This window comes from Gorilla gorilla, chromosome 8, assembly GCF_029281585.2.
Source record: "Gorilla gorilla gorilla isolate KB3781 chromosome 8, NHGRI_mGorGor1-v2.1_pri, whole genome shotgun sequence".
In the NCBI taxonomy this organism is placed as follows: Eukaryota; Metazoa; Chordata; class Mammalia; order Primates; family Hominidae; genus Gorilla; species Gorilla gorilla.
Genome location: NC_073232.2, coordinates 120,177,958 through 120,203,928, shown reverse-complemented (window position 1 = coordinate 120,203,928; position 25,971 = coordinate 120,177,958). Strand labels below are relative to the sequence as shown.

Below are 25,971 nucleotides of genomic sequence, written 5' to 3'. Positions count from 1 at the left end.
TTATGTTTCTTTGGGATGATCTTCTTGTGTAGAATCTTGCAGGAGTTCTCTGCATTTCCTGAATTTGACTTTTGGCATCTCTAGCAAGGTGGGGGAATTTTCATGAACAATATACTAAAATATATTTTCCAAGTGACTTGATTTCTCCCCCTCCCTTTCAGGGATGCCAGTGATTTGTAGATTTGACCTCTTTACATAATCCCATACTTCTCAGAGGTTTTGTTCATTCTTTTCTATTCTTTATTCTTTTTTTTTCCGACTGTCTTATTTCAGAGAGCAAGTCTTCAAGTTCAGAGATTCTTTCCTCAACTTAGTTTATCCTGCTGTTAATACTTGTGTTTGCATTGTGAAATGCTTATATTGTTATTCACCTTTGTCAGGTAAGTTAGGGTGTCTTTTATACTGGCTATTTCATCCTTCATCTCCCGTATTGCTTTATTGTGATTCTTAGTTTCCTTGCATTGGGTTTTGCCATCCTCCTGAATCTTGATGATCTTCATTCCAATCTATATCTTAAATTTAATTTCTACCATTTCAGCCAGCTCAGCCTGGTTAAGAACTCTTGTTGGAGAACTGGTGCGCTCATTTGGAGGACATGTGACACTCTGGCCACATGAGTTACTGGAGTTCTTGTGTTGATTCTTTTTCATCGCTGCATGTGGGTGTTCCTTGCCTGCAGTGTAGATTGAGTACAGTCAACAGACTTCTTTTCTGGGTGTACACATAGGGTCAAGGCTTTCTGCAGGGTCTTTATTTGAAGCTGACTTCTTATCTATGGTTTCAGAAGGGGGTATGTTAGCAAGGTATTTTTGGTATTGAAGATCTGGAGTGTGATCCAGCAGGGGCTCTTAGGCTTATTGGTCAGTTCGTAGACTCTTACTTGGTTGTGTGGCTCCCCTATATTTTCTCACAGTTGCAGCTGTGTTCCCTCTCAATGCTCTGAAAATGTGGGTTCCTCTCCTCCTTGAGTGCTGGCGGTAGATCATGGCTTGGTACTCCTGGGGTAGCCACTGCAGCTCTGGGGTGATCTCAGTAATTATGTTATTTCCCCAGCTTGGAGGCAGCAAAGGGACCTCAGTAGTGGTGTGGCCAAGGGGTCTTTTGCTTTTCTTCTGGAGGCTCCACCTCACAGAGATGCAGGTCAGCAATTGCTGAGTGTAATCAGCCCAGGTTAAAGGGTCTGCGCTATGAGCCCAAGCCACAGGATCCCTGTCTGGTGACAAGCAGTGTGTGGTATGTGGGACCTGTGGGAGATGGACTGGCCTCCTCTCTTTATTTTGACTACAGCTTGTTGGAGATGTGGATAAGGCACTTAGGGTCTTTGTTTGTTGGTTAGTCTGAGGGTAGCAAGGAGAGTTCCACTGCAGAGTCAGTGGCAGAGAAGCTTTCAGTTGCCCCTGGAGGTTCTGTTCAGGGAGTTGCCAAGTTGCTACTGGCTCAATAGCTCTGCTGGCAGGAGACTGGAGGCCCAGGCCTGGAGGACCTGCCCAGTGAGGGGATACAGGAATGGGCACCAATTTGACAGTCTGGCCACTTTTCTGTAGGGCTGCTGTGATAGACTAGGGGCCCACTCCAGTCCCTAGTCACCTCAGATTTTCCAGTATTTAGGGGTATCACCAACAAAAGCTGCAAAACAGCAAACATAGCAGCCTGCCTCTCCCTCTGAGAGTTCTGTCCCAAGAAGGTACAGACCTGTTGATGGCTGAAATGCACCTTTAGGAGGTGGCTGGAGACCCCAGTTGAAAGGTCCTGCCTGGTGAGGAGGAATGGGATTGGGGAGCTACTTTAAAAAAGCAGTCTGGCCACATTTTTATAGGGTAGTTGTTCTGTGCCAGGGGTGCACTTCAGTCCCCAGTCGCCTTGGACTACCCAGAGTCTGAAGGCCGGAATAGCTATGTCATCCAAACACCAAAGATAGCAGCCTGTCACTACCTCTGGCATCTCCATCCAGGGAGGTTTCAAATCTCCATCAGTAGAAGAGCACTGGCAGGGTGGCTGAGAACCCTGATTGGCAGGTCCTGCCCAGTAAGAAGGAATGGGATCAGAGATCTATTGGGAAAAGCTGAGTGTTGGGAGAAGCTGAGGCAGGGCTTGCATGTCTGACATAATGTAAAAGAGTATTGGAACACGTCCGGGGTCCAGGGTCTAAAACCCCTTGTGGCCTTTGGAACACCAAGCTCTGTGCTAAAGGGTGGGAGGCTACCGTGACGCACCATAATCTAAACCCAGGGCATAAAATCCCTCGTGGCCTGGATAGAATCCAGGACTCATGGCTCTGGATTGTGTCTAGACTTGCTGGCTCCTTGCTCCTTGCTCTCCCAGGATTGATTGTATCTTGAGTTGAAAGAACCTGCTCTCCATTATCTCAAGTAGCAGAGCAAATGCTAAACCATCACAGCTGTAAATCATGTGCTTAATGCAACATGCCCTTTTGACCTCCACATTCTCACCACCTGTTTCTCTGTTGGATTACCAATAAATAGCGTGGGCTCCCAGCGCTGGGGGTCTTTGTGGTCTCCGTATGCTAGCGATGGCTCTTTGGTCCCAGTTTTTCTCTCTCTTAAACTGTCTTTTTCTCAGTCATTTAACCCCGCTAGACTTTGTCACCCCCACGACCTGGTGTTGGGTCTGATCACCCCAACAGAGATCCTTTTATGAAGACAATTTGATTATATTTTCATAGAGTAGTTACGCAGTGCTGGGAGACTGTTTCTTTCAAGATTTTCTTTTTGCCTTTTTCTTGCAGCATTTTCACTATGATGTATATTTGTGAATCTCTTTGCTCTTATCCTACTTGGTGTTTGTTGTGTTTCCTAAGTTTGTAGATTACAGCTTTTCAATAAATTTGGGAAGTTTTCAGCCATCATTTTCTTGAATATTTTATCTGTTCCTTTCTTTGTTCTCTCCCTCTATTACTCCCAGTACAGATAAGTAGGTGTATCTAATAGTACCCCACATTTCTCTGATGCTCTATTCATTTTTTCTTTTTCTGCCCTTTGGAAGTATAATCTCTATAGATCTATATAATTTCTCTAAAGTCTATCAGTTTAAAGCCATTATTGAAACCATCACCTAGTGAATTTTCATTTTAATTATATTTTTCAACTCCAGAATTTTCTATTTTCTTGTGTAATTCCTATTTCTTTCAATATTATCTTTTTAAAGCAACGTTATCGTCATACTTTTAATCGCGGTTTTTTAAAATTCTTTGAGCTGTTTATAATGGTTACCCCTAAATCTCAACTTTTATCACTTTCATGGTTTTTGTGGACTGTTTTTTCTGGTGTATTGGTCATACTTAACCTGTTTTTGTTTCTGCTTTGCATTCCTCAATTTTTGTTCACAGTAATTGGAAATTTAAGATAATGTAGCAACCCTAGGCACTTCTTCAATCCTCCATAGCTTATTACTGAGGTTTGCTTACTTATTTAGTGATAGTCTGGATTATTTTAGAGCAGTCTAACCCTCCTCCTCACTCCCCTGTAGTGTGAAGCCCCTGAAGTTCATTTTTTTTTCTGCCCTTTGGACGTATAATCTCTATAGGTCTATATAATTTCTCTAAAGCCTTATATCAGTTTGAAGCTGTCATTGAAACCCCCCAGTGAATTTTTATTTTAATTACATATCTTTCAACTCCAGAATTTCTATTTGTCTTTTTTGTAAAATTCTTATTTCTTTTTCAATATTTTAGAGAAATGTTACTGTCGTATTTGGGTATCCCAGTAGTTAGTAGGACAACAGTGATTATAAGGCCTTCATTAAGGGTCTCTTTCCCTAATACACAGCTACTATGTTCTAACTGATGACCAATTCTGACCAATTGTGCCGTTGTTTTCACTGACGCGATGGGGCATGCCCATCACAGGTTAATCAAATCTAGAGTCCTTTAAAGCACGGGCCCCCAACTCTTGGGCCACAGACCATTACCAGTCTGTGGCCAGTTAAGATCTGGGCCACATAGCAGAAAGTGAGTGGCTGGTGAGGGAGCTTATTGCCTGAGTTCTGCCTCCTATCAGATCAGCAGCATTAGATTCAAATAAGAGTGAACCCTACTGTGAACCGTGCACGCAAAGGACCTAGGTTGTGCACTCCTTAGGAGAGTCCTAATGCTTGATGATTTGAGGTGGAACAGTTTCATGCCGAAACCATCTCCCACTGTCCGAGGAAAAAACTGTCTTCCACGAAACTGGTCCTTGGTGCGAAAAATGTTGGGAAACTGCTGCTTTAAAGAGATAGTTGTCGAGGTCAGTGTTTATATTTGTTTGAACCAGTAGAGCTTTTTCTGCTGACTGTCCTCTCCACTGAACTGTGAACCTATCATTTAGCAATGAATCAATTTCCTAGTTGCTTTTCACCGTCGCTTTCACTGTTGTGCAGAGTGCTCTCAGGGTTGAACTTTCTTTTCAATTTCATCCTTTGGGGTATACAGGTATAAAAGGAGCTCCCTGTTCTATATCCTGTTTCTCATTCTGGGCAAAATATTTGAGCAGCTGCTCTGGTGCTCCAGGCAGGGAAAGCAACAGGCCATAATTTGAGTGACCTTGAGTTGCCAAATGACAATTGATGTAAGGTGGGAAGCAGCCTCAAATCTCTTAAGATTGCCCTCTCACTGAGCAGCTACCTCAAGAGTCTAAGCACTCTATTGTATTCTCACAATTTTTCTATAACTCTATACTTTAAAATTTTTTAAAACATGGTAAAAGAAATGTTCAACTTCAGTGAATTCCCATTAATGAGTCTCTTGGACTACCTCTTTAGGTGTAGGGATGTATACTTGGCAGGATGAAAAAGTAGCATTTATGTGGAGGGAAACAAAGTAAAGCAAAACACCTGCATTTTCGCTCATTTTGTCTGGGAATTATTTGTCTACATATCCATTTTGCTAGCATGCTACAATGATTATAAATAATGTAGAACTAAACATGAAGAACATTATTTCAAAATCATTAGCGATTACCCTTAAATTTCATTCCTTTTTTCCAGTTCTATTTTTGCATAGGGATCTATCTGTACTTTAATACATTAATCTGGATTCGTACCCATGGAGTAATTACTCCACATAGTGTAATTCTCTCACACTTATCCTGACAAAAAGGAGTTAGTAAGGCTTACAAAAAGACATTAACAAGTAATTCTGCAAATCTGTGAAGCCTTTGTGAAATGGGAAACAGCTCTTCTGGGCTAATGAGTAGCATTTGTGATTTGGGATGCCACGAGAATCCCGGATTACTTTCTCCCATCTATACAACACAACTGGCCAAAATACTGCTTTGTTAGTAGGGTGCAGGTTTATTTTCCAAGGATAAGCCCTTACTCTTGGGTAGTAAAGGTATTTTTAGAGGCATATTCCATGTTCTTTTCACGACTGAACTAGCCAGCTTACCATTTAGGACACTGTTGTTCATGGAAACACTGAAATTTAAAGGCTGAGATAGTTGATCTGCTGGCATTTGCTTTTGTCTTAGAATGGTCTATGGAATGAACTTTATCTTCCAAAAGCATATTTTATAAAAGCTTCCGTATAAAACTTTCCCATTACAAGTTAGTAAAAGCTGACTTATTAACAGCTACTCTTCAAAGTGGTCCCATCACAGATTGAGAATTTTAATGAAGTTACCATGAAGGAAATGAGTTATGCGTCCGTGCACACACACTAGAATTTTTACTATTGTTAAAGCTGTTACCTTTTGGATATTTACTGATAGTTGACTGCGTACATACAAAAGTGTGATTAGTTTTGTAAAGACCGCAAAGGAATCTGAAGACATTTCATCCTTCTGAAATCAAACTATCTACTGGAAAAGGTTTAAGCTTAAAAAATTGGAAATTTTCAAATTTCCCTTTCCTTCCTAAAATCTCCACTTGAACTTTATACTAGCCAGCAGCAGGGGAGCTGGCTTGTCACATATTTTTGTAATACAATTGAATTTTAGGCTCAAAAGATTTTCAAGGTCATTTAATCCAATCCTTTTATGTTTATCAGAGCAAATTTTCTATTGTCATTTTAAAATAAGACTAAAATTTTTAAATTTTCTTACCTTATATTCTGCTTCCACAAACATCTGACACAACCACAGTTCAACTTCAAACACTAGTAGGAAATTAAGAAGTTATATGATATGACCATTCTACGCACCTTAGTCAACTTTTGCCAACTGACCTAATGTCCTTTTCTTGGACTAGGATCTAATTCAGGATCATAGGATGTTATTTTCTTACTCCTAAATCTCCTTCAATCTGGGACAGTTCCCAAGTCATGAAAGAACTTCGTGACGCTGACACTTGGAACGTGTACTGTTCCTTAATTTGTAGAAAAGTTCCTCAGTTACAACTTGGTCATTTTCAAACTTAAGCAACCAAGTGTGGTGATTGTCAGGAACTCGCAGCATATTAGTGGTGAGCACCTTTATACACAAATAGAAGATTGCTAACCATGTGCAAAGTTTATTCCAATATTTCAGAAGGCATGCCAGCTGCTTCAAGGGTTGAGGTGGGGAATGTGATACAGGTCAATGAATTGGTTTAACAGTCATATAATAAACGTAGTAGATAAGTCTCCAATAGATGTCCGATTTCCTACGGTATCTTGGGTTTAGAGCTAAACCCTGGGACTAATTGGTGTGCTCCAAATGAAAATGTTCCCAAGCCACAGTTTTGAGTTCCTTTCTTTTCCCCTAGTGTGGTGTGTGTCTTTTTTTTTTTTTTAAAGCCATAGTGTAGGCTCACAAAACATTTAGAATATGGCTAGTAACAAAGATGCTCTTTCAAATGGGATTACACAAGACTGGCTTTGGGCGGAGTTAGTGCTACAGAAGGTCAAGAAAAGGGAGCAAAGCTGGAGACTGATGGGAAAAACCCTAAACACATATACGCTCACGATCATGTACTTTATAAACATACTTTTTTATCTGCACACGGCCCCACCTCCATCCCCGCTGCCCTTCTGTGTTTCTCAGCCAGGACACGCAGCCTGTGCTGTGGGTTTACACCAAGGTGCCAATGTAGAGACTAAAATGGACAGAGCAGGAATCCCTCTCCTCTCCAGGACATTTGCTGGAGTCTCCAGTGAAACGCAGTAAACAGCAGGCAGGGTCCGTGGCGCTTGCAGTTCGACCTCAACCTACAGCCGCGGAGAGCGGTGGGGAGAGCGGAGCTGAGGCCCCGGCAGCTCCCGGCCCCGCACGGGGCTCTGCTGGCGGCTGCCGAGTCCTTGAGACTCCTGCCCCCGCCCGCGTGGCGGCGCCTCACTCCGCACCTGCGGCAGCCCCTGCCCAAGCCGCCTCCACCCGCCCTGCCGCGGCCAGACTTGGCTGAAGTTAGGGTCCTGAGCTCCGGCCCCCACAGCCGCCCGCGCAGAGCCCCGCGCCGCCCCCTCGGGTCCCGGACCCTTCGCCGCCGCCCTCGCTCCCGGGATGGGAAAAGTTGGCGCCGGTGAGCGCGTTCCTCGGCGGCGCGGCGCTCTGGGTCCTCTGTGTCAGGGCGTCTGCGGAAGCGGCTCCGGTAGTTCCTCTGCTCCTCGTGGCACGCGGCCCAGACCCCCAGAGTACTGTCCTTGCCGGCACTGCGAGGCCGGGCTCCTGCTGCTCCTCTTTCCTCCTGGGTCGCCACCAGCGCCCAACGATGGGAGAGGTGAGCAGGAGCCAGCGGGAGCGCTAAAGCCCCTGAAGACTGGGGGCGACGGCAGCATGGAACTCCGCGGCAAGATGAAGAAAGATCCCTGGCTTCCGGATGGAGGAGCTGAGGCTCACTAGCAACCTGTCCGCCGAGACGAGGAACCCCACCCACAAAGACGGTTCCTGGGTGCGACCAGGCAGCGTTGCGAGTAGCAGAGTGGTGATGGGGCGGGGTCGGGGAGCGAAGCGGGGAGGGAGTGTGAAAGTAGGCTTGGAGGGTCAAGGGTAGAAGGTGATTTGAGGCTTCTGACTTGAAGTGTGCAAAATAAAGACTATGCCTGCCTTCTCCAGGAAGTATTTCTTTTCCAAGATGGGCCTCAGTCCTCCTGGAACTCCCATCTTCGTCTCTAAGCTCCAAACCTGAAAAAAAAACAGCTTTCAAGTAAGAACGTAAATCCCTGGTTTCTGTCAATATGGCTTGTGAAGCTGAAGACCAGGCAGAGTAGGGTGTTAAATAAGTGCATAGTATGCGGTGGTGAAAGGGTTAACGTTGATAGGGCAGGCTGACATTGCCCTCAAGGATTCCCACTTCACTTGCTGTAAACTTACTCTGGGGGCTCCTGTCCGTGATGACAAATATATAGGTTAATTTAAAGGGGACAAAATCTCAGTGGACAATCACTGCCTTCTCGTGTGGTCCCTGTCTCTGGCACTGAGGAGATGCAAGTTACATGGAGAGCAGGCATCTTTCTGAGAGAGTGATTAAAGCTGGGGCTTTACAGCTTGTGAATTGATTGTTCTCCAATGTGATTTAGTCCTGGAAACATCAATATCCAAGGGACTACAACTCCCTGTTCACCCTTCGTTGCCTGACCACCTCTAGTGAAACCAGAAATACCTTTCCATATGAAGGGGATTGTAAGATTCCAGGAGGCTGAGCCTGGGGAGGGAGAGTGGGTGTGTGGTGAGCTTCTGCAAGACAGAGAAAGTAGCAGGGCTGAAAGCTAGTGATTTTTTTTTTTTTTTTTTTTTTTTGGCCCTGTCAGGAAGTTTTTTTATGTTAGGTTAAAGAGTTTCAGATTTATTCACCCAATCAGAAGTGTCAAAGTGAACCTGGAAACTTAGTGACAAATAGTAAAACAGCTTTGGTGATTAAAGACCATTTAAAAAGTTGTCGAGGCTACCACAGAACAGGCAGTGAGAACACTGTAATCAAAAATGGGTAAAAATTGAACACATAAGTAAATAGAAGTTAGATCTGGAAATTGCGAGTTTGCTCTTTGAAATATGCACTGATAATCCAGCTCAGTATCAGTCACCATACCTTAGTTTGTAATGCAATTGCAAGAAACCTTCCCAGAGTCATGACACTGTATGCCCATTATTAGCTTTTAAAATAACAGTTTTGAACAGTTCACAACACATTTACTCCTTGGGAATTCTGTTGTACATCCTTATAGATTGTATTGAGGCAAATCATAACGGCATTTAGCATTGATAGTCCTGTCCTGAGAACATCCACACTGCTCTAGTATGTTACCTTAGGGCAAGGGTTCTGCTTTATGTCGTTCTGTAGAATTTCAGTGAGGTAACTGCAGCAGAGATTTCATCCAGCTCCTGGAGACATGACTTCACTGCCTGTGTTAACAATCATATCTTTTAATATCAGTAAAATATTCAATACTACTAACACATCACCACTAAAATAAGCATCTCACTTAAATCTAAACTTACAAAATGTTTCCCTTCTTGATAGTTAACTCAGAGTTGCTGGCTTTAAGTGTGTCAAATATCATAAACACTGGGAAACAAAACTTTTGGACTAGAAATAGATACTGTTATACTAAGCTGCAAATTATTAATCCTGAAATATTTTGGCCTGAAGGGAGGAGAGATTATGCATCTTTGGCAAACAAAATGTTCACTTAAATGACATTTTGGCAGATTGTGTGTGCGTGTACATGTGCACACATTTATACTTAAAAGCCCAGTAGAGACAAGTGTGGGTCAGGCTTGGATAGGTGGCTTTTGCAGTAAGTCTACTAAGGTTATTGAATGTAGTAAGTAATAGAGGAAGTGACTTAGTGTTTTAGCACCCAGTTTGCCTAAGTAGTGAGATCTCTCACCTCTGAAGTCTTGTATTTCCTAACGCCAACCTCCTCAGCCACACAGACTACTTTTTCAGTACATATGTTCATGTTTTCAAAAAGGGCTAATTTCATCTAAACACATTTATCTGTTTCGGCATCATGAAGGAGGTAACGTTCGAAGCTATTTTTGTAAATTGGAGCAGGGGAGGATCAGATGAAACTTAGATGGAGGAAACTGAAATAAATGAAAGAGTGAAGACCTGACTTCTAGTCCTATTTGTTATGTAGCCTTGACAAGTCCTATTTGTTGTAGTAATCTGCATTTGAATTTTCTCATCTGTAAAATGGGGTCAGTGCCACTCAGAATTCATCCACAGAATCACATAATTAGAAATAACAGGGCATTATTGTTAAGTCCTATACATGGGTGTGTCACTGCCTTTCCACTATTTTTCTTTAATAAAGGACAGTTCATTAACCCCAAATCTAATAAAATTGAAGACTTATGGTTTCTCACTTAGATATCCCACCTTAGAAAGAAGCACCATACACCATAATATACATCCTCTGGAGTTCTCTGATCTTTAAAAGTTGCTGCTAAGAGAGACTAATTATAATAACATCTGAACGACAGGTACAAATTGATGGTCATTATGAGCTGCCCATCTAACTTTTCAAGAATTCTGGATGGTTTCCTTGCAGCATTCCTCTCTCTCCTGTTCCTTTTGCTGATGCTTTTGGGGAAGCCTTTCGAAGATGTAACTTCTGCCTTGCACATGATTAGTACTCAGAGTTTTGTATGTATTAATTAGCTAATGCTGGTTAGCATTTTAGAGTGCAGTGGAAGACAGAATTAGACACACATTCAGACACATAAAGCACTAAGTATTATATTAAAATTTGTACATGATTAGTACTTTCCTCTGTTTTGTATGTTTTGTTGTGAATGTGTTTAGTGCAATTCCCAAAACTTGAGAGCCATTATTTAAATTCATTTACTAATACAGCCTTGTCATATGGGACTGCCTTTCTCGATGGAAACCTTTGCTAGAACTAGACCCAGTGGGGGAATCTTGTGGCATGAAAGATGCTGAGGTAGGGACAGTTTGTCGCGAGCAAGAACGTGTTTCATCTGTACCACTCATTGTATATGTCATGTGCTGTGATCTAATTTTATATGTAATACGTAATGCTTTGTGTGTCTGAATGTGTGTATAATTCTACCATTGCATTCTCAAATGCTAACCAGCATTAGCTAGTTAATCCATAAAAAATTCTAATTAGGTAGATGGTATTTTCTCTTCACATTTTTATGCTAAACATAATTTAAATGTTCCACTTTTTCACTGTCTCTTTAGCATTAGCAATGTTCTTCAAAGAGATACTAACCTAAGACCGTTATCTGCAGTATATTACTTACATCATCATGATGGTATTAATGCTGCATTCTGTTACATGACTGGCTGCTTGGCATCTGCTTTTGTGTCATCAGCTATTTTTAAGCACGACATGTTTCAACACAACCTTGGTGGTAATTACACTGAGCCAAGTTTTTTGTTTTGTTTTAATAAAATGCTTTTGTTTAGCGTCTTTTAAATTTTCACAGTAATCTTGTGAAGGTGGGATTATCACTCTAATGACACAAAACTAAGGTTAAAAAAGGATCATTGACTTGGCCAAGATGATGTGAATGGTCAGCGATAGAACACAGTGTGGAATTCACATTGATCTCACTCCAAATCTGCCTTATTGTCTTTTAATGTAGAACTTAGAAATCAGATCCTTTTAAGAACTGTCTGTAAAATTATTCATCTTGCGTGGATTTTAGCGGCAGCTGCAAGCAGGCAAATGTTGGTAATGGAAGCTTCATCTTATGAAAGATAAATCTCTGTTCACATTTTATTCTTTACCTTCAGTAGTAATTGCATTGTTTTCACACTGTCCTCCTCATCTTTAGTCTTGAAGTCAATGCTTGGGTGATTATTTGATTAGTAGGTCATCGGAAAATCTTGAGATCTGGTCTTTGTTAATACATTTCTGAATGAGCAACTAAATCTGACTTTATTTCAGAATTGACTGAAAGCTGGTGTTTATTGTATAAGTGTTTTTTTTTTACTTGGCTTTTTAGATTTTAGTATAATTGGCATTCTTTAGCAAACTTACTTTTTTTTTTTTTTTTTAAAGACGGAGTCTCACTCTGTCGCCAGGCTGGAATGCAGTGGCACGATCTTGGCTCACTGCAACCTCCGCCTCCCGGGTTCAAGCAATTCTCGTGCCTAAGCTTCCTGAATAGCTGGGATTACAGGATGGTACCACCATGCCCGGCTAATTTTTATATTTTTAGTAAAGATGGGGTTTCACCATGTTGGCCAGGCTGGTCTCTCTTGACCTCATGATCTGCCTGCCTCAGCCTCCCGAAGTGCTGGGATTACAGGCATGAGCCACCGCGCCTGGCCTACATTTTTTTTATGATCAGGGCTCTGATCCTAATCAAAAATGCAAATGCAATGTGGCATGAAAGGCAAGGTGTTATAGAAGAAAATAGTATAAGATATGAAGGTAGACAGACCTATGTTCAAATATAAGACCGCATTAATATCTATCTTAAAAGTAGACTACCTGCATTCTGCTTTCTGAAAAATAATCAGTAGCTTTTGTGAGGCCCCGCCCAGGCTCCCCTCAATATTAGTGTCTTCAACCTGAAAGCATTGAGCATCTTGCATGTGTAAAGCTCTGGGGAAACAGATACCACATTAATCTATGCCTTTGACGTGAGAGTGTGAAAACATTTATGTTGGGTCTTTTCCTATTATTCATATGCATATGTTTATAGAAGCCTCGAAATTTGAAAGACAATACTTAAATCAGGTATTGATATTTGCAGTAAGATAAAAAAGCATATTAGTCTGATACCATCTTTGTGTTGGCAAACATGCAATATTTGGCTACCAAATGCATGATCTAGGAACAGAAATCTTTTTGAAATTTACTGTTACCCCCTAGAAAAGACAATATTGACTCTGAGAACGACTTACGTGTTTTGTAGAAAGGACTCTCAAAACCGTAGAATGGGCCAAGCGCGGTGGCTCACGCTTGTAATCCCAGCACTTTGGGAGGCCGAGGTAGGTGGATCACCTGAGATCAAGAGTTCTAGACCAGCCTGGCCAACATGGGGAAATCCTGTCTCTACTAAAAACACACAAAAAATTAGCTGGGCATGGTGGCACAAGCATGTAATCCTAGCTACTCAGGATAGTGAGACACAAGAATTGCTTGAACCCAGGAGGTGGAGGTTGCAGTGAGCTGAGATCACGCCACTGCACTCCAGCCTGGGTGACAAAGTGAGACTGTCTCAAAACAAAAACCAAACAAAACATAGAATTGGGCACAAAAATACATGCAGTATTTTATTAATGCTGTTAAGAATTGCAAATATTTATGGAGTATTAACTCTGCCAGAGAAAATGCTAACAACCTTATATACTTTTTCTTATTAACTTTAAATTGTGCAGATATCTTCTGAGCACCTGATATGTTCCAGTCACTGATGTTGGGATGTGTGTGAAGTGGTAGAAAATGTTATGATCATTCATATGAGACACAGTAGATGATGTATGTTACCTGAATGACAAAAGTGCTAGAGTAAAGATGAGATGGGAACCTTCTGGCTCAGATGGTTATGAAGGCTGTGGCAAGAGCCACAGCTTGATCTAGCTTAACCTAGATCATGAATAGGAGGGATAAGTTTAAAAGGAGTGTTTTGAAATGGATGTAAGTACGGGATAAAGGAACTGCAAGAACAAATGTAGAGAGGAGAGAGATTAAGATTCACTGATCTGTAAGATGACTTCAGAATGAATGTAGGTATATTTCATGCCCAGTGAGAAACTGAAACTGTCAGGAAAAATCTGTTAGCCCTTAAAGACGTGATTGCCCTGGTCTGTACATTTAAACCTCATCTTCGATGTTTCTTCATGCTGGTTTCTTACATGGACAGTGTGAGGGGAACCAGACTGCATGGCATGAAATGGTCACTTCTGACGTGAGCTGGCTCTGCTCAGATCAAATGGATGCAATAGTTAAAGATTGGCAAGAAACAAAGGTGAAAGCTTACTGTGCAAGTTTTGTAGTGAAAGAACAGAGTCTAATTTAAAATATAGGCAGAGGAAAAAAGGACCAGAATGCTCTGTAGGAAATCCTACATGTACATAAAAGATTTCTATAGATCTCTGGAATGTTTCTATACTACCCTTAGATCAGTAAGGTACCTTTTTGCTTTTTAAAATGCTTCACTTGAGGAATTTTGTCACATTACTTCAGTTTTATTCTCATCATAGTCCTAAGGGACAAGACAGATACCATTATTTATATTCTATGGGAGATGAAACAGAAGAACTGCTGATTTATCAGTGCGATTGACACACATCAGTTGTTGGAAGAAGAGACTGAAACTTAGGATGCAGCATTCTACTGATACCTGGACTTGCATGGAGTTTGTTTGTTTTGACATGACCTTGGGACAGAGACACAATGGTATTCATAGTTTTATTTTGGCTGAAGTCTGTGCTCCTGCCCATAAGAGACCACCATTGGGAAGAAGAGTTCAAGGAGAACATATACAAGTTATATGTGCCGTGCTGTGTTAGAGCAAGTTGCTTAGTCTAGGGTGACTCCTGAGTTATTCACCTTTAAAAACTGACCTTACAGGGTACTAAAAAGAACTAATAAGACTTAATGCGAGTGAGGTGCCTGCTCAGGTATTTATCCAACTTATGTGTAGTGCAAGGTGAGAAGAAAGGCAATAGAGGCAAGATGAGAAGAGGGAAGACAATAAGTGGTTTGCACAGTGTTATGAATGTATGTCATCCCCAACTTGTTATCTGGGGAGGATGTTTGAGAGGTGGCATTTTTCTGCTTGCTGGCTACTGACTCTGGAGGGACAGCATGGACAACTTTATTGCTTTAAGTTATCCAAGTTGACTCTTTACCCTGACAACCCTCTTTATAATTAGTGCTTCCAATGTTTATGCTCCAACTTCATCTGGCTTTACTAGATTTCACTTGCCTAAAATTATTAGAAGTTAGAGAAATCAAATGCCAGCTCTCACACATCCTCCCCAGATAACAAGCTGGGATGACATGCATAGTAACACTGTACAAACCACTTATTCATTGCCTATTGATGTGAACGTTATGTTAAATACTGACACCATTGTATTGAAGCTATCCATTTTTTTTTAAGCTTTTCTTGTACCTGAGTGGGGCTGAGGGTTGGCAATGGGGCTGGGGGAGTTTGCTGAACACTAGAGCAACTCTGCTGTAGCCACATAGGCTATCCACATTATAAAAGAAGCTAAAAATTACATCTCTTGAGCAACTTTCTGCAAGCGCATTGTATAATATTACTACGTTAGTCAATTTAATCCTCAAAGCAACCCTGTAAATTAGATATTATCTCCATGCAAACTCTGTTGAAACTGGGGCTCAGAGGAGTTAGCTAATTTGGGGCAGATTTTTTATCTAAAAATTGGCAGAACAGATATTTGAGTTGCTTATGGGTTTATCTAGAAGTTTCTTACAAGGAGACTTCCTAAGCCCATTGTGAGGGATAGTAGAGAGAATTCTTGGTGTGAGTGGAAAAATCTAAGTGTGCCCCTTTCCCGTGTCACATATTCTGTTACTGACCTATTTTCTTCCTTTCATGCCCTTCGTCTATCCCTATGAGTAACTCTTATGGTAGTATTCATGTATATCATTTTTCAGCTGTTTTCCAGGAAGAAAATAGGGGGTCTTGACATTTGACTTCTCCATGCTGGCCATTGAGGCTAGAGAGACAGCATGGATTTGTGCACACTTGTTTTAAGACAGGGCTACTAAGGCATGGTATCAGGTAACTGGCTAATCAGATTGTGCCGTTGAGCCAAAGGTTTGATGGATCTGGTCACATTTCCTAACCAGAATAACAGAACCCAAACTCGTGGGCCATCTGATGTAGGGCTCTCCTGTTTGGAAAGTAAAAGTTCTTGTTGACCTCTTTAATTCTCTTGACACTTCTGATTACAGTCATTAGAGGGTTTGTCACTCTGGTTTGGAAATGCTGTCTCCAGTCCCCCTGGGAAAGTCGGCCAAAGACTTTCCCTGGCTTTGGCCGAGTGGATGGATTTTTGAACTAGGAAGTTCTGGGCTTTCTCATAGGCTGCTAAACCAGCTATTCAGTGTGGACTTCACTTGCCTGTGTTTGCATTACCTAAATTTAGACTCCAGAATTAGTATTCTGTTGGAGGGGCCAGGAGAATAAACAGGTACATTCATGTGTTAATAACTCCCTAGATGATTCTTATAAATACTGAAGATTGAAAACCATTCCCTAGAGGATTTTATTGTTGCACATGTAGGATGTCTTGCCAGCTCTTCAGCAAGAAGAGACACTGCCTTTTCCTGGAAAGGGATCTTTCTATTGTTAAAATAAGCACCTTGCTTAGTAATTCTTGTAGTTGGAATGACTTTTACAGGGAACCATCATACCTAGATATCCACATGAATAATGTATGCGTTGTGAGGATAAAGGGGTACAGTCTTTTGGCTGTAGCGTAATGGTTAGTAGCAATGACTCTGGAAACAGATGCCTTAGATATGAAATCTTTCTCCAACTTTTATTAGCCTAGTGACTTCATGAAGATAACTTTGTGACTCTGTGCCATCATATGTAAAAAATACCCTTCTTACAAGTTTGTTAGGAGACATATAGGTTTATAGATATCTAGCAGTTAAAATAGTGACTGGCACATAATAAACACTCCAATGTTAGATGTTGATTGTTATTTGTTGTCATTTTATTAACAATCATGATAATCACACTATCTAATACCAACTTAGAATATATATATTATATGTATGTAAAATCACTTTTGATATTACTGTCTTTTTATAATGTGCTTCCTCCCTTTTCTATTTTTTACCCTTTTCCTCTTTGAGGGCTGGAGCTATTTCTTACTGTATTTGTTATTGTGCTGTTTTGTTTTGTTATTTACATCTCCCTTAGAACATTTGTAACTATTTGCCCAGAGTAAGTACTAAATTTATGCTGGCTTTTCTTTTACTTTTCTTGGTGCAGAAAAGCATAAGTTAATAAGACTTACAACCTTGTACAAGAATATGAGAGAATATTATATAGCCATTAAATGTAGAATCTATATGTAATGGCTTGTAAAACATACGTAGCGAAACAAAGTAAAATCATAAATTTGAAAAACATTAAGACTTTAAGACAAATTTTTGTCTACTGAGTTTTCTTATGCTTCCCAAATATCTAATTGGGCATCTGGTACATAAAAGGATCTCAATTTTGTTGAATACATTTTTGTTTTTGTAAAATAAAATGAAGCTGTAAAAATCTAGAAAGATGTGGCTAAAATGTTACCACATTATGACTGAGGGTTTCAATTATCCTTAAAAATTTTCTGTATTTTCTGATTATTTTATGAACATAAACTACTTGTATGATTTTTAAAATAATTGCAGGCTGAAAAAGGGATGATGAACTTAGCCTCATTATGCTTAATTTTAGGCAACTGAATTTGACAAAACGTGTCTAATTGCTAGGGTTGGTAGCTGGTTTTGATGACAGAAGTGGCAAGAAGATCACTCTTCCCTTCTGAATGTGTAATAGCAGATATTTTCACTCCTTTCTTGAGTTTTCTTTTTTTTAATTACAGAAGAGACATATTTGAAGGTATTTGCACCAACAAGACCATATACAGTTTTTAGACATTCTGGTGACCTGTGCTTCCAACAAAGAGAATATATATGAATGAGTAGATACATACATAGATAGCTGGTTAGATAGATATAAATATATTTCAATTTAAATCTGACATTAGCTTGATCTTGATATTCATCTGTCTATGCATAGATATTAATATATGTACCCACACATGCACTTAGCCATAGGTATACATAGTAAGTCAAGCACTTATACTCTTCCTGTAACTCCTCACTCATGGAGGTGAGGTATTAAATGGTCTTCTGCTTAAATGGAAAAATCTTAAGGCAAAGGAAATTGGAGGAGAAGGTGAGAGACAGATACTGAGATACCGAGAGATAAAGAAAGAGAAAAGACAAAGTCAAACAGATAGTAAGTCAAACATGGAGATTCAGAGATATAAAAAGAATCACAGAAAAGAAAGGCCATGACCATGGAGAACTTGTAATCAATATTTTTAAAAAGTACCAAAGTGGAACATGAGCTTTATAGTCACAATTTTTCCTAATATACTAATATACTTTTCTACATTCGGTGGAAGTTCTGAATTTTTGATTCACAGATGGCTACACTGCGCTACTCAATTACCCATGAAATGTGCACCAGATTGCAGGGCACAGGCCACCCACAGTTTTTTTTGCAAAGGTATATTCATGTGGCTCCTGAATTTTCAAACTTTTTTTCTTTTTTTCTTGTTTGGCTCAGAATGCATGTTACCTTTGAAAACAGTATTCGCTGTAGTGGTTAAATTTCTAGGTCAAACCACAGAACGTCAGGGTTCTCGTTAGGGCTTATGCTGTGATTTTTGCCATCAGGTGGGTTAGATACTTCACATGCTTATCCAAGCATCAAACTAGTATTGGCAATTTCATTTCTGGTTTAAAAAAAAAAAAAAGTTTAGAACTCATGCTGAAGAATAGTTATGGTAGCCAAAACCTTGAATCTTTGTCCTTTTTTGACTCTCCAGAGCCACTGAACAAAAGGTAATTGGTATGTACCCAAGCCACATTGTGCTTCTCTTCTTTATAGAAAAAGTGATTTTGTCATTTTTCTCTTTGAAAAAAAATAGTACAGGTAAACCATTGTGTATTCTTGCTGTCTGTAAAAGCTACATTTTGTTGAGCTGGGGCTGCTTAAAAGACTTATTCAAACAGCAATGTGTTTTATAAGAAACTGTTAACAAATGTTAACTTGGGCCGTAAGACTGATGGTCTAGTACAGGAGTGGGCAAACTATGTCCTGCGGGGCAAATTTGGTTTGCCGCTTGTTTTTTTTTAATAAAGTTTTATTGGAACACAGCCACATTCGTGTTCTTACATATTGTCTATCGATGTTTCTGGGCTGTAACAGCAGTGTTGAGTAGCTGTAATAGTGACCGTATGTTCCACAAAGCCTAGAATCTTTGCGATCTGGCCCTTTGCAGGAGAAGTTTGCTCACCTCTCTACTAGATCATGAGGAAATTTTTAACTGTTCCTTTTATATTTGCCTGTGCTATTTTGAAATATTTTTGCTGTGTGTGTGCAATAAAACTATTAAAACATTTTAGATGACTGTCTACTGAGATTGTGCTCCTATGCATCCTCAGAAATCAGCAAATGTCTTATGAAACAACCTGAAAATACAGATGTCCTAGAATGGAGGTGAAGAGAGCATTTAGGAGGACAATCTAGGTAAGAAACTGCGGTTGGCAGCATTAGCAAGTGAAATATTAACATGCATTGATGTAGATTAAAGAAGATTTGATACAGATTGTAGGATATATTTTATTGATCTTGGGGAATCTAGAAAGGAAGGTGGGGAAAAGAACACTCAAGGAGGAAAATGCTCATATTTCCAGCAATGGCAGTTGAGTGGATAATGGCATTATGCATTATGATACGGGAAAGTCAGGGATGCGGCATGTGGAGTTGCCAGTAAGGAAGAAGAAATGCTGTTCGACTCTGCTTTTGTTTGTGCTTTGCAAGGTAGATGGAGCCTCCAGTACTGCTGAGGGTAATTTTCTGTGTGCATGTGCTTGTGTGTCCACATATGCACTTACTTTCAGCTTGGCTACACTGGCTCATGAGAATATAGTTTATTATTTTCTTTGATGTCTTAGTCAATTTGGGCTGCTATAACAAAGTACCATAGACAGAGTGCCTTATAAATGACAGACATTGATTTTTTTAGAGTTCTGGAGGCTGGGAGGTCTGAGATCACAGTGCTGGCAGATTTGGCGTTTGGTGAGGGTTCCCTTGCTGGTTCACAGACATCAACTTTCTGTATCCTTACGTGGCAGAAGGGGTGAAGGAGTCCTCCAGGGTCTCCTTTATAAAGGCGCTTAATGCCATTCATGAGGGCTCTACCTTCGTGATCTAATCAACTGCCAGTGCGCCACCTGCCCCCCCCCCCAATACAATCACGTTGGGAGTTAGAATTTCAATATGTGAAATTGAGGGGAACAAAAGCATTCAGTCTATGGCATCTGGCTTCTGGCCTTACTGCAGGATTTTAAATCAACGATGACCATACAGAAGCCCCTGATACGAATAACTCTTGTTGCCTGACTGAGTCCTGTGTGCTGAATAACCTTGGGGTTCCCTACAATGTCTGCCCTGGATGTCAAATACAAATCCTATGCTTAACCCTACAAGTCATTCTGAGCAGACGTACAGGAGTAAGGACTCGTGCTATGATCTTTCCCTGAGGGAGAACTTGTTGATCAGATACACGGGCCAGCAAATTCTTGAGCAAAGCCATTCTCAAGTTTGGTGAGGTCCACAATAAACTCATGATCTTCTCATGGTTGCACAGAGATGAGCTGCTACTCCTGAACCCTTGTATCATCTGGCTATCTCCCTGAAGCTTCCTGAATGAGGTGTACATTATTAATGCAGATGGTCAAGAAAAGTATGTGAATCAATGGCTGCTGTAAACTTTATATGAGTTAAGTCAAGAGAATTGATGAATAATTGAATTACTGGATAAAATTGCTAAGCCAGTTCTATCCACCAAGTCTGTTACTACCAAAATCATTTCTGATGCATACCCACCCTTTCTTGAAATATCTTAATATGGCTCAGTTGTCATAAAAGACTACGTGTTTGTTCCATAACAAGAAGGTTTTCTTTTTCACATTAAAAAAAATGAGGGAATCAAAGTTTTCTGTCCAGTCCATTAAATTATCCAGTCCTATATACCAACAAATTCCTGAGGACTTTTAGAAAGAAAAAGGTTTGTTTGTTCAATTAGGAATGAATAAATAAATGAATTAGAAATGAAGGATGCTCCTCCATTAATTTTCTTCTCTTTCATCCTGCTTTCTTCAAATTTATCCTTCATGCAAGTATCTCAGGAAATAGGATTTGAGTTGGGGCTTGATGTAAGAGACTGAGAAGATGTGAGAAGTGGTATAGAAAGAGCAATTAGAATGTGTGACTGACAGTTGACCAATGATTCACAGCAATGACGTTTAATGCTCCATTGCTACTGGAAATTGTGAATGTGGCTAATGGAAAAACCTAATTAAGAAAGCAGCTTAACAGACTCTGTAGAAAGCAAAAGTTTTGATTGAATTGAAGTGTTGCTATTAATAGTAATAGTAAACTACTAAAAGTCTAAAGGCTTTTTGGCAAAGACTTTCCTTCACTAATGGACAGTAACACAGTCTCAGGTCTATTTTATTCTGTTTCAGGATGTAATGAAGTTATTCCAAGAGTTAGCACCTCTGTATACTCAGGATCTCTGTCCAGTGGATCCCTTGCCATTCTAATGTGAGTAGTTGTGTTCCAGTTCAATTTCATTTCTTCTGAAAACAGACCACTGTTTTACACTTTCTTGATGCTAGTATTCTCATGCTGCTGATTTCAGTACTTCACTGAGACCATCAGTGTAAAACCCTGAGATTCATTAAGTGCCAGTAGCTGGCTGAGTTCATTCCTACACACACTGACTGCTTGTGTGATAGTCTCTCACTTGCTCTCTCGCGCGCACTCTCTCTCTCCGCACTCCCCTGCCAAAGGCTCATCCTGATTAAAAATAATCCATTCTGTTCCTTTTGGAAATGGTTGCCTCCACATTTGACCTGAGTTGTGTGTTTGGATCCCTTGTTCTGTGAGAAGATCACATGGGGGCTAAACCTTAGAGAAGCCAACTTGCTTCCTTAAGGGCATTGCTTTTGCAAAAAGTGATTGCAGACATCAGTAAAATTATATGAGGGAGAGTAAAGCGGCTCATTACAGTGGAGTGAGGCTTACCTAGTTTACGAGCTCCATTTAATTAATTACTAAAGGCTAAGACATTTAGAGAAATTTTTAGCAACATTGTATTAAGGTCAAAGTGAGAAGGATTGAGGTTTAAATGGTTCTAAGCACTGGGTTGTTTCATGAACTCTCTTGATTTGTGGAGGCAAACTGAGATGTGAGGTAAAGAGGCCTGGACTAAGGATACTGACTTCATATTCATTTTCTGCTGTTAATCGATTCTACAATCTCAAATATGGTACTACTCATAAATATGGAGATGAAAATACCCATTTCTTTGGTTGCGAGGAATTCATAAGTTATGAGAGCGGCTGGCACAGGGAGGGCTTAGCTCACTCCAGATGTCCAGTGAATGTTTGGTTCAATCTGTCAATCTTGTCTAGAGAACTTGTTCAGGAAATTTCTGAGTCAAGGAGTTTTGTAAGGTACCAGGAGACACTTGGTGACTGGAGAAAGATCTCAGACCTGATCTAGGTAACTAGTTTTAGTTCTGATTTGTGATTCATTAGTTTGCAAATGAACTAATGGGCAAACTAATGCCCTTTTAGATAAGTCACTGAACCATTAGTTTCCTCATCTGGGATGCAAGCGTAGTACTGCCATCCAGTGTAGCATGGGCTCTGAGTGAGACTGCCTGAGTTTGATTCTCAGTCCTACCAGTTACTAAATGCTTACCTGGGCAAGTTACTGAAAATTCTTTGTGTATACTTTCTTATCTTTAAGCACAAAAATAATAGCCATTTCATTTGATTTTCAAGAGGCTGACATAAATCAGCACATTTAAAAGTGTTCTAGCAGAGTGCCTGTCTCATGGTAGTTGCTCAATAAATGTTAATCAGCATGATTTGTATTTGTTTTAAACCCTGACTCGAGTAAAATCAGCAATCATCACAATTGGAATGCTGAGTACACTGCTAATTACAAATGTTAACACTATGACCATCTCCAAAGTAAAGGAAAATGTATCTAATGCTTCCAGTTTTATCTTACCTGACTTGTTTTCCTCTTTTGTTCTTTCCCCGGATTTCTCTGTGTAGCAGAGCAACAGCAACTACAGCAAGGCCAAACTGGCAGAAACCAAAGTCAAAAAGGACTGCCCTTCCTCCTTAGTCCTCTGTGTTCCTGGCTTTTCTTTGGCAGGAATGCTTCATATATTTCCTCAGGAGCCACGTACCTCTGAGCACAGGAGGTTTCCTGAAACCAGAGGTAGAAGGTTCCTGCTTTCATACAGCAGACTCATTTCCTCACTCAGGGAATCAGGTGTTGCTTCACTCATGTGGAAGTACATGGCTTTTCTCTTCCTGTTCCAGTAGTTCCCACTGTGTCAGCTTCAGACCCAGCCAACACAATTGCCAGTGCTACATGGAGTGAGTCGCTTTGAGCCGCCTGAGGGAACTCAAAGGGCTTCTCACAGAAAAAAGCTTACGATAGGACTGTGGCCTCAGCTGTGCGACCCTTTTTCCTGGCAAGCTATGGCACTGGATGAAACATGAAGATGCCCCTTGCGGGAGGGTAGGCTAGCACAAAAGCCAAAGATGGAAGGAAAGTGGCCCTTACTTCTGTCTGCCATTCAGGGGTCTATCTCCCTGAACTACGGATATCCTAGCCTCATGTATGTGTTGTGTTAATTGAGTACCAGCGCTCAGAGCATTGGTTTGGAAATTAGTGATTCTGCGACTTTTCAATTGTATCACTTCGGGTATTCACTTCATCTCTCTGAGCCTTAAATTTCTCATCTATATGTTGTGGATAGTCATGCCTGTCTTGACTGCTTGGCCAAATAAAAACTCAAGTTTTAAATTCTGAAACCTTAGGGTTCAACAGCTGGGGAGGGAGTTTACATGTTTTCTAATGGAGCCGTTATCTGCTGCAGGCATTCATTCCCCTCACCAGCATCCTAGACAAATATCATCCTCTTGATTTGGTTGGAATGCTGACATGCCTGTGGAGCTGCCTTTGGGAGATCTGATTGTTAGAAACTTCTTCCTATGCCCTCTAGTAACTTTTATCTGTTTCGCCTCTGGACTCAACAATAAATTTCATTCCTAAACTGTTCTGCCTATTGACGAATACTGTAAAACTATCATCACTTTTTTTTTTTTTAAAGTTGTTGTTAAGTTATTGTCTCAGCTCCTTTACCTGCTCTGCCTTTTGGGATTTTTCTTGGGATTCATGAATGAAACAGGGCATGGCAATTAGGTGTTTCTGAATGTTCTCAAGGGTCCTTGTGGGATTGGTTCTAAAAGCTTCCCTGATTATCTCTGGAGGCATTGAATATTACCAATAGTTTGAGTCCTAGAACTATGATTAGAAAAGCATGTTATTTTCTATTACGAACAAAATGAGATGCATTAAATTTTAGTAAAATAAGAGACCTTGAAAACATGTAAATAATAAACGCTGTTTGTAACCCAGCTATTGCAAAAAAAAATTATTTTAATACCTTATATCTTGATCGTGTTTCCACATGCATGATTATGTGCACACATGTGATTGTTGGAATTATACAACATATGTGGATCTGCATTTTGCTCTTACTATTATCTTATTTTCCCATGCCACTACCAATGATAAGTATTATCATGATGCTTGCATCACAATATCTTATTGAATGAATACACCATAATTTACCCAATGAACTCCCTATTTTAATCGCTAATTTGTGGTAAGTTTTCAGTAACATCAAGTCTATTCTCTTTGCGAAATGGAGAATACAACACCTCTAAATTCCCTCAGCAGGGTTTTATTTTCCAAGTGTTGGGGTAGTAACTTTACCCATTTCTTCTTTGCATAAGTGAGCATAGTTATGAGGACAAGTGGATCCGATCCTGTTAGAGCTGGAAAGCTGGAAAAAAATAAAAAGTTGGTGTGTGTTTATGTAAATACTACCTTTCAAATTTAAACTTAACATGTTTTACTGGTGATCTTTATGACCAACAAGAAGTTTTTGGGTTACTTATTGGTGGAACAATGGGCCCACCAAGGGCTTCAGCTGCCCCTTTCCTCTGATGTCAGGAATTTTCCTGGAAATTATTGAGTTTCTATATCAGGAAGAACATTTTTAATGCGCTTGAACTCAGGGCCAAGAATCAAAGGTCCCAGGTGTGCCTTCCAGTCACATAATTTGGGCCCTAGTTTTTGTTAGTGCATAACTCGGACAGCACAAAGGCCTCCATGCTCATACAACTAGATCAGCTGTCTGTGGTGCTTGTTAAGAGTGGTAGTACCCCTACTCCTCAGCAGACTTACAGAACCAATCGCCAAAATAGAAGGAATCAGAATTCTTTTTTTTTTTTTTTTTTTTTTTTACAAACACTGTAAGTGAAATATATCAGGAAAATTTAGTAAATAGATTGTGACTCACATAAATAAGTGATGTCTAGACAGCTAACTTAGTGTGAAAGACAATTGCCAATTGCTTTATCCTGTTCTCACACTGATACTGGAGTCATGTAGGGTCTTAGATGTAGGGCTTTACTTCATCTTTGACAATTATCAAAAATCACAGAATTGGAAATAGCTCCATAAACCTATATAACAAGGCAGATAGAAGGGACCTTTCAACACAGAAGTGATCATTTTTGAAAGAGGCCTCTCATATCTCCCTGAAAGCATTACCACTAACAGAAGCAGCTGCATTCTTTCATCATGGCCAATACCAACTTTGTGGAATGGATGTAAACTTCGCCATATCTTCTGGGGAGTGGCTAATTTGAGATAATGGCATATAGTTGACTTTTAAAACAAATCAAAACAAAACCAACCAGAACGTTCTGGTTGCTTAGACTCAGTTGAGTTCTCAAAAAGCCAACACAAAAGGGAAGTCCAGACACATTCTCATTCCATCTGTACTTCATCTCTAGTCCAGAAAAAAAAAAAAAATGTTCATTGGTCCTGATGCACTGGGATGTTTCCAGCAGACTGTTTGTCTCCTGGCTTTTCTGATGTCATAGGTTTCTGTTTTTGCAGAGGAGAACCTCCTAAGCATGTTCCTCATGTGCCTATTAAGAAAGATGAAAAGTAACTTACCAAGATGACCCCCTGGTCTTGGTAGTGAGAGTGCCTATATCTGGTAGGCAGATCCTCATGGTGGTAGGTTATAATAAAAAGGAGTGAAGGTACTTTATCATTCCTTTCCCCATGGTATAACTTTAATGAACAGGAATTGCCAGACCATTAAACTACTAACTTTGGTCCAAACACAGACAAAAGGGATAGTTAGAATTATCTTGTTAAAAATCAGAAAAGGAGAAAGTATGTGGAT

At 40.2% G+C, this 25,971-nt stretch overlaps 1 protein-coding gene and 1 long non-coding RNA gene across 2 annotated transcripts in view; both read left to right on the top strand.

The window, feature by feature from the left end:
• The window catches only part of LOC109028506 (uncharacterized), a 191,558-nt gene that overhangs the window by 140,875 nt on the left and 24,712 nt on the right, over nt 1-25,971 (top strand). The window lies entirely within an intron of this gene.
• On the top strand, nt 19,031-23,761 carry LOC129524872 (uncharacterized). The gene is made up of 3 exons (XR_008668816.2): nt 19,031-19,136; nt 21,140-21,218; nt 22,745-23,761. It is a non-coding gene; the product is annotated as an uncharacterized lncRNA (long non-coding RNA).